Below are 10,031 nucleotides of genomic sequence, written 5' to 3'. Positions count from 1 at the left end.
ACATACTTGAACGCAGTTTCCGGGTGATTAATTTAATAGATAAGGCTGCAGGGCTCTCGCCGCTCCCCTCAATCCCGCGCGCTTGGTGTAGCTTTTGGTTTTGGAATCCGCCATTTGAGTTTTCGCCTCAGGGGCTAAGGCCTTCGTGATCGGCATCCGTGACCGCCTGATATTAATTAAAGGCGGTTGCGCGACAATACATATGTGTGATCTTTTTTTTCTTTTTCTCAGAACTGGTCTCTTTTACTAGTTATTAAATATTCCACACGTTGCCTCTTAATCATGGTCACAAAGGCTTTGAGGTACAATCCAAACTAAATGGTATTCATAGAATACTTACAATGTGCAGTCAACTTGGTGTGAGCCAACTCTTCTGTTTTTGAAGGTTTTTTTTTCTTTGATCCAATATGGCTGCCAGACCACGTGAGTGATTACATGATACATTTATATTGTCTAATACAATTGTTGTGTAGATCAAGCTCAATAAATTTCAAATTGATCAGACTAAACCTTGTCCCTGTCAAATTATGACGTCATAATTAAGGCACCAATGACGTCATCATTAACACTTATTCCCCATGCGGAGTTCTTTACAATGAGCCATGCTTCAATTTTTCCATGGAGCGGTTTCAGAGATATAGAGGTTTTTTGGGTTTTTTTTCCAAGATGGCCCCTGTACCACATGACTGATTAAGTCATGATCATTAAAATATTCTACAGGAGGAGGCGCTCCTCTGGTGAAAATAGTTTCCATCAGATGAAGTTGCAGAGAAAAAAAAAATTCATACTGATCGGATGAAGCGTTATACTTGTCGAATTATGACGTCATAATGAAGGCACCGATGCCATAATCATGGGTCAAAAATAGTCAGACAGACACCAAATTGCGTATTTTAGTATGACGATTTTCAGATTTCACTGCAGACAGTTATGTAATCCACGAAAGTCGCAATGTTTGGGTCGCGAATGAATTTCAATGGGTCGCACGATCGTTTCAGAAATCGCAGGAAAAAAACTTTATCGACGATTTACTTCTCCCGACTGAACAGAACAGATATCAAAGGAACGCCGACACAAACTTTATAGTGTGGACTCTTCTACCGCGCTGTACCGATGTACTGCGATGTACCGCGCATGCATCTGGTCAGTCAGATCATACTGTTATGTCTGGGGGTAAAGCAATATCTAGAGCCAGATAGATCTGTGTAGGTAGGTATTCAACTGTCGCGATAGGGAATCTACCTGTAATAAGTCTATGTTAGTCCGGTTTGTCGGGTTAAGATGTCTGCTTGTGAACATACCAGGATGTTCGAGTGTTAAATAGTTAGGGATTAAAGATAAACCCCTGTGCGTCAAACCTGGTAGTCAAACCTTTGTCCCTTCTGGCAATGCACACCAACATAGACATTTAGACAGGCCCTTAGCGCAACATTAAATAATTCCCTTCCCTGACAAGGACTTCAGAAGAGAACAGGCAAAAGGAAACCAGGCCAGGACACCGCCGATGATGGCCGCCGCCAACTACACCTCCGGCAGGCCGAGGAACATCGAGTAGCACGAGCTATCACCACGCTACGGTCCTGTGATTGGTCAGTGCGCTCGGCGCGAACCTCCAGCCAACGAGTGCGAGAGGCGCGTAGCTGGAAGGTTCGGTGGAAGTCACTGGTTGGTAGCACGCCAAGGCTGACGTCACCGGCAAGGTTATATCAGCGTGCGCCGAACGACATTTTGAGAGAGAGCACATCCGGTTCTTGTTTGCACAGCCCTTCCTCTTGGACATCCGGCGCTTCGTCTTGCGCAGCACACTCTCTTCGTCTTGGCAGACCGATCGTGAGTGGAGATCGACCTCGTGTGGAGCTCGCTGGCCTGCGTTGGACGCGTGGTGCTTTTGGTGCGTTGGACGCGTGGTGCTTGGTGCACGGACCTCATGAGCGGCGAGAGGCTTGGAGCGGGGCCTGGTGGCACGCGAGCGGGGCCGAGCGGGGCCGAGCGGGGCCGAGCGGGGCCGTGTTACACTGCAAGACTACAGACAGATAAGACTGCACACTACATTACATTTACATTACATAACGAACGTTTTTCTTTTGGTTATTCATCTTCCTGTGTGGCATATTTGAAGTCTGGTGTGTGGGATCCCAATTTAGGACTTTGATTTTGTATCGTGTTTTCCTGCCCCTACCCTTTATTACAATAAACCCTTGTATTATTTTCCATTCCCCACAAATCTTGTGTCCGGTTGAGTTTGTTCGCCTTCCACAGCTACGCGCTCCCGCGTCTTCCTCTTCACTTCTTCCTCCCCGTGTTTCATAGCAAAATCCGTGTTGGTCGTCGCCTCAATTAAATCCGTTCTGGTCCATCCACGAGCCCTGGTATTAACCAAAAGGGTCCACGCGACAATACGTTTCGTTTCCGACACGCGAATGTCCATTGCTTTTCATTCGAAAGATTGAGCTGTGAGCGTAAGGTACTCGCATGGCTAGAAAGTATCAGCCCGTGTTCCTGAATTATGGGTTCACCTTGAATATCGATAAGCACAATGTTCATCGACCACAGTGTGCGATATGCCTTGACGTGTTGGCCAACGAGTCCCTCAGGCCACAAAAGCTGAAACGGCACCTCGAGAAGAAACATGGAGATCATGTCAACAAGTCGCGGGAGTTTTTTCTCTGGAAAGAATGCAAGATGAACAACAGCAAGTCAGTAATGAGTTCAGCTGTTTTTCCGTCGAAGGGATTGACCAAAGCCAGCTACCTGGTGGCGGAGAAGATAGCGAAAGAAAAGAAACCGTACACTATTGCAGGTAAGTTTTTTGGTTTTTTTCGTAAAAGTATTTCACTGCATTGGCGGTTTGTAGGTTCATAAAGTAATACATGGCGCTGTGAGTATAGTTAAATTTAGTTTTTCATTTCGTCTTTAGAATATTGATGTGTCGGGTTCTTGCTTACTATTACTCGTGCCATGTGTACGTTGGTATATCACAACTTCGTAAGTTTTATTGTTTGTTACAATACAGCCATTCTTAAACTTTGCCTCTTTTTTAAAAGTACGTACGACAATCACATCGTCATCGTCGAACATCTGGTGAACCTGCGCAAACGATTTGACGAATACTTTCCTGTTGATCCACGCGTGGAGAAGAAGTGGCTCCGAGACCCTTATTCAGTCGACGTTCAGCAGTGCTGCAACTTGTCCAACAGATTGAAAGAGGATTTGATCGACATCGTGTCCGACGGTACACTTGAGACACTGTTCAGGAAGGACACTTTAGTAAAGTTTTGGCTGACAGTGTCTCATGAGTACCCAGAGATTGCACATCTCGCGGTAAAGTTCCTGATGCCATTCACGACGACGTGGATGTGTGAGGCAGGTTTCTCAACGGTGACATATCTGAAGTCCAAGTATCGACACAAACTGGAGACAGTGGCCCTGTGCGCCACCTGACAATCGCATTGTCGCCGCTTCAAAGCCGAATCGATGATCTCGGAGCCAATATGCAAAGTCAACCATCGCACTGATGTGGATCATCCACATCTACAATGTTGCTAACGGAACATGTGAATTAGGCTTGTAAGTTTCACTTTCGGGTTTAATCAGTGAAAGTTGTTTATTTAATGTTGTTCATGATAACGGAGCATTGAACCTGGATATAAGTTCAGATGCATATCGGGTTTTTTCAGTAAAAGTTATTCTTGTTTTGTTTATCAGTTCATGTTACATTTTAAGTTCATTGTGGCGGACACAAAAGCCCACTGGCGTGGTGACATCATTCCACGCACCAAGTGGGCGGTGGCCACGCCCGAGGGGTAGGCGTGGCCTCATGATATACACCGGGCGACCAGCCCGGAGGAGTTCAGTGTTACAGTGTAGTCTTACAATAAAGACGTTCATATGTTACCGCTTGTCCGCTTCCTCCTTGCTCACAAGCAGCGCGCGTAACGCCGCGCTTTACTGGTGACCCTCGACGTTGGATCTGCCGTAGCGATCCTTCCGAACACGACGCCATTGCAATGGCCAATGACAAGTCAATGGCGATTAAACTTCCCGAATTTTGGGAGGCCCAGGCCGAGGTCTGGTTCGTTCAAGCCGAAGCCCAATTTCAGCTTCGGCGCCTCACCAACGACGACCTGCGCTACTGCCATGTCGTCGCCTCCCTCGGGCCCGGCACGGCCGCTCGAGTTGTGTCCGTCCTTCGCCACCCACCGGACGGCCACAAGTACGAGGCACTCAAGCGGCTACTCCTAGCCACGTTCAGCCTCACGGACGACGCACGGGCCGACCGCCTCCTGGATCTCCCCGAGCTCGGTGAGACGTGCCCGTCGGTCCGAATGGACCATATGCTGTCACTGTTGGGCGACGAAGCCCCCGGTTCGCTATTCCGGGCGCTTTTCCGTCGCCAACTTCCAGCGCAGGTTCGCCTCGCGTTGGCCGGGACCGGGCTAACGGAACCCCGAGCATTGGCGGCCGAGGCGGACAAGTACTTCGCCGCTTCGGACACGCGGGCGAGCGTTGGCGTGGCCGTCACGGCCTTCGACGCTGCTGTTCCACAGCATCATCTTCTACAGCACGCTGAGTTTCAGCAGCATGCTGATACGCACCTCGTGAACGCCGCCACGCCCCGCCCACCGCCGCGGCGAAAACCGCCACCGCGGGGAAACCCGTCGACTCCACCGGCCTGGCGGAGCCAGCCGCGCTCCTCCAGCTCCACCACCTGGTGCTGGTTCCACGCCAAGTTCGGCCACGAAGCTTGGCGGTGTCATCCGCCGTGCTCCTTCAACGGGTCGGGAAACGCCCGGGCCGGCGCTCAATTGTGGCGATGAGCGCCGGCCGTTCGAGCAGCCTGCTGTTCATAACGGACACCTTCTCCGGGCGCCGTTACCTGTGCGACACGGGAGCACAGGTGAGTGTCATTCCCGCCGGCACGTCAGACAAGCACGCCGCGGGTGGGGGCCCCGCGCTGCTTGCCGCGAACGGGACGCCCATCCGTACGTACGGAAAACGCTGCCTCTCTCTGCGGTTTGGAGGGCAGGTTTTCCGATGGACGTTCGTCACCGCCGACGTGCCCATGGCACTGCTTGGCGCGGACTTCCTGTGCGCTAATGGGCTCCTGGTCGACGTCAAGCGCAGACGGCTTGTCCAGGCCGAGACGTTCAGCTCGCTCGCATGTGCGTTGCCCAGCTCAACGAGCGGCTTGCCAAGCGGCTTGCCGAACGATTCGGTTCCGGCCACGTTGGTCTGTACGCTTCCGGCAGCGGACGCATTCACCCGCCTCCTCGCCGGCTTCCCGGCCCTCACGCGGCCCACCTTCTCGGCGGGGGCCGTCAAGCACGGGGTGGCCCATCACATCCCCACCGTCGGGCCACCGGTCTACGCCCGGGCACGCTGCCTCGAGCCGACGAAGCTGGCGGTGGCAAAAGCGGAGTTCGCTACCCTGGAGCAACTCGGCATCGTTCGGCGCTCAGAGAGCGCTTGGGCGTCGCCGCTGCACATCGTGCCGAAGCCCGGCGGGGGATGGCGACCGTGCGGGGACTATCGCCGTCTCAATGACGCCACGACTCCCGACCGCTACCCCGTCCCCCACATTCAGGACTTTTCCGCCCGTTTGGCGGGCAGGTCCTTCTTCTCGAAGGTGGACCTCATACGCGGCTACCATCAGGTCCCCGTCAGGCCGGAGGACGTCCCGAAGACGGCGGTCATCACGCCATTCGGACTCTTCGAGTTCCTGCGCATGCCCTTCGGTCTGAAGAATGCGGCTCAGGCGTTCCAGCGACTGATGGACAGCGTCCTGCGCGACTTGGATTTTGTCTACGTCTACCTGGACGATATCCTCGTCGCCAGCGCGTCCCGCGAAGAGCACCTACGCCACCTCCGCACGCTCTTCGAACGCCTGGGCCAGCATGGCCTGATTGTGAACCCCGCAAAGTGCCGGTTCGGCGCCGCCACAATCGATTTTCTGGGGCACCGTGTCACCAGGCACGGAGCCGTCCCCCTGCCGGCCAAGGTGGAGGCGGTGAAGGGGTTTCCGCGCCCCCGCACGATCAGAGGGCTGCAGGAGTTCCTGGGCATGGTGAACTTTTACCATCGGTTCCTGCCCCGTATCGCCCAGCTCCTGCGCCCCCTGCACGAAGCTCTCCGAGGTAAGCCGGGCAAAGGCAACGTTACCTGGACCGAGCAGATGGACACGGCGTTCACGGGCGCGAAGCTCGCCTTGGCTAACGCCACCATGCTCGCGCACCCGGCGCCCGATGCACCGATCGCCCTCACCACCGATGCCTCGGACTACGCGGTGGGCGCGGTGCACGAGCAATGGGTGCGTGGAGCTTGGCAACCGCTGGCGTTCTTTAGCCGGCAGCTTCGCCCGCCCGAACGCCGTTACAGTACCTTCGACCGCGAGTTGCTCGGACTTCACTTGGCGGTCAGGCACTTCCGCCATCTGCTCGAGGGCCGGGCGTTCACTGCCTTCGTCGACCACAAGCCGCTGATCTTCGCGATGGGCAAGGTCACCGAGCCGTGGTTGGCCCGGCAGCAGCGTCACCTCTCGGCCGTGTCCGAGTACACGACGGACATCCAGCACGTCGCGGGGAAGGACAACCCGGTGGCGGATTGCCTTTCCCGGGCCGTCGCCCACGCAGTCCACCTCGGCATCGACTATGCCCGGATGGCAGCGGACCAGGCCGCTGACCCCGACGTCCAGGCCTTGCGGACCGCCGTCACGGGCCTCCGCGTCACCGAGGTGCCGTTCAACGGCGCGGGCGCGGCCCTCTTGTGCGACGTCTCCCTCGGGCGTCCTCGCCCCATTGTGCCCGCGGGCTGGCAGCGCCAGGTGTTTGACGCCATCCACGGCCTGTCCCACCCGGGCGCGAGGGCCTCCCAAAGGCTGATCGCCGACAAGTTCGTCTGGCATGGCCTCCGGAAGGCCGTCCGCGGCTGGGCCAGGACATGCCTCGCGTGCCAGCGCGCCAAGGTGCACCGGCACACCCAGGCCCCGTTGGCCCCGTTCACGGTGCCGGAACGCCGGTTTGACCACGTCCACGTGGACCTGGTGGGACCTCTGCCCCCCTCGCGGGGTTTCACCCACGTCCTCACCATGGTGGACCGCACCACCCGGTGGTCGGAGGCCGTGCCCTTGGCGTCGACAACGGCGGCCGATGTCGCGCAGGCTTTCATCGCCACCTGGGTCGCCCGGTTCGGCGCCCCCTCAGACATCTCATCCGACCGCGGCCCCCAGTTCACCTCGGAGCTCTGGGGGGCGGTTGCGCAGGGGCTCGGGGTCCGGCTGCACCGAACCACGGCCTACCACCCCCAGGCTAACGGCCTGTGTGAGCGATTTCACCGCTCATTGAAGGCCGCGCTCCGGGCCACCCTCCGCGACGGCGGCTGGGTCGACAGGCTCCCCTGGGTCCTGCTGGGCCTCCGGACGGCGCCCAAGGAGGACCTGCGCGCATCCGCGGCGGAGTTGGTCTTCGGGCAACCGCTGCGGGTGCCGGGCGAGTTCCTCCCCGACTCCACGGCACCATGGTCCGCGGCACAGCAGCGCTCCGCTCTGCAAGAGACCGCCCAGAGGTTCGCCCCGGTGCCAACGGCATGCCACGGGCACCCACCGACGCACGTCGCCCCGGAGCTTCGCACGGCGGAGTACGTCTTCGTCCGCCACGATGCCCATCGGACACCACTGCGGCCCCCGTACGACGGGCCTTTCCGCGTGCTGGAGACCGGGGCGAAGCACTTCACCCTGGACATCGGCGGTACTCCTGACCGCGTTTCGGTAGACCGCCTCAAGCCGGCCCACCTCGATGTGGACCATCCACCGCCAGTGGCCCGACCCCCACGTCGGGGCCGCCCTCCTGCGGGCGGACCCCGGCACCGCCCAGCCCCGCCGCCACGGCGCCCCCCGGTCCTGCACCCATCCCAGGGGCAGCCAGGGGCATCCCACCTGGTATCCCTGCACCCCGGACGCCGCCGATCGCCAGGGGGCGCTTCGGCCGGGTCATTCGTCTGCCCCGCAAACTGGCCCTCCAGGTGCGCGGGAATTCTGGGGGGGCGCGTGTGGCGGACACAAAAGCCCACTGGCATGGTGACATCATTCCACGCACCAAGTGGGCGGTGGCCACGCCCGAGGGGTAGGCGTGGCCTCATGATATACACCGGGCGACCAGCCCAGAGGAGTTCAGTGTTACAGTGTAGTCTTACAATAAAGACGTTCATATGTTACCGCTTGTCCGCTTCCTCCTTGCTCACAAGCAGCGCGCGTAACGCCGCGCTTTATCATCATCTATTCACGATGAAGATTAAAATAAAGTTCAAACACCTTATCTTGGCGTGTCACTTTAATAATTAAAGTTTTATTATATTTCACCAAAGATACACCGCCAAAGGATGAATCCATCTTCATCTTCATCATCTTCTTCATCATCTTCTTCATTGACTCTTCATCCGGATTCATCTCTTCCGAAGCTGCTAACAAGGCAAGGAGTTTACGCCTGATTGGCTGACAATAATATCAAGTGGGCGGGGTCTGTGATCGAAGTCGCTGCTCAATGCTCATTCTCAAGGGGGGCGTGGTCTCTCGCTCTCTCCTCATGGTCGTGGAGATCCGTACAAAATAACAACAAAATAAGGACAGTGTTTGGTATGATTGTCGTCACTTTGCTTTATTGTTCAATTACGAATTGTACTACTGTACAAAGATGATGAACCAAACCCTTACCAAGATGTTAATGTCAAAAGCAATCGATATTTCCGTGACGGTTTGTGGGGAGGGTTCGATGGGTCGCGACTGGATGCCTGAGTTTTTTTATTGGGTCCTGGGCTAAAAAGGTTGCGGAACGCAGCTTTAGTCTGAGAGGTCATCGTGGTAAATAAACCGCTCCATGGAATTTTTTAGCAGGCTGAATAAAATGGTAGCTCAAGAACCCAGTGTTGTGACAGAGGGCTGACCAAGATGCTGTGCCGCCATTTTGATAAGGCTTATTATTTATTTTTGTGCTGAGCACCTTATAAATCATCTTCAAAAGGAGTTTTTTAATTTACCTCAAAACCCACTTTTCATTCATGCACTCCCTTGGAGTTCCCCTCGTATGCATGCAAAGTATGCATCTTCCCCATCCAAATCCCTCCCCTCCAAATCTCCCCCCTTGCCCCTCCCCTCCAAATCTTCCCCATCACCCATCTCTTTCAAATCTTCCCCCTCGCGCCTCCCCTCCAAATTTTCCCCATCACCCATCCCTTTCAAATCTTCCCCGTTGCCCCTCCCCTCCAAATCTTCCCCATCACCCATCCCATTCAAATCTCCCCACCCCCCCCCCTGCCCCTTCCCTCCTAAACTCCCCCCACACCCCTCCCCTCCTAGACTCCCCTTGCCCCTCCCCTCCTAGACTCCCCCCTCCCCTCCAAATCTCCCCCATCCCTTTCAAATCCACCCCCCTTGTCCCTTCCCTCCTAAACTCCCCCTAACCCCTCCCCTCATAAACTCCCCCCTAACCTCCCCTCTCCCCTTCAAATCTCCCCACCCTCATTTCTTCTCCATTTCCCCCCTCTCACCATTCTTCCTCAAAGCATCCTCCCCGCTTCTTCCCCCTCAAAGCATTCTCCCCGCTTCTTCCCCCTTCCAACTCTCACCTCAATCTCCCCCAACCTTCTGCCTCACTCTTCACCCTCCTCAAATAACACCTCACTGTGCCTCACCCACTCGCCATCAAACCTTTTTTCCGCCCTGAAGGAGCTGCGCTCCAACGCGAGTCGAAAGAAGTGACGCGACCAAAGACGGAATTCGTCCGAGTTGCTTTATTGAAACAAAACAGCTCAGGTATTCTGACAAAAGCCCGTTTATCGGGCAGCAATATATATACACATTTATGTCAGGAAGTTTGCCCGGCAAAAGCTATACCGGGCATGCCCGGGTGTCAAGGGCGAGCCTTGGAAAGGCGAGTCTGGACCTGCCCGGGCGTGTTTGGCTGCGGCCTGGCAAGTCGAGGCTGGGCGTGCCCGGACGCTCTGGGCGAGCCCTGGAAAGGCGATAGCGGGCATGCCCGGAC

Source organism: Myxine glutinosa, chromosome 1 (genome assembly GCF_964187855.1).
Source record: "Myxine glutinosa chromosome 1, kmMyxGlut1.1, whole genome shotgun sequence".
Taxonomy (NCBI): Eukaryota; Metazoa; Chordata; class Myxini; order Myxiniformes; family Myxinidae; genus Myxine; species Myxine glutinosa.
The sequence above is the reverse complement of the archived record's forward strand: the minus strand, read 5'-3'. Positions refer to the sequence as shown.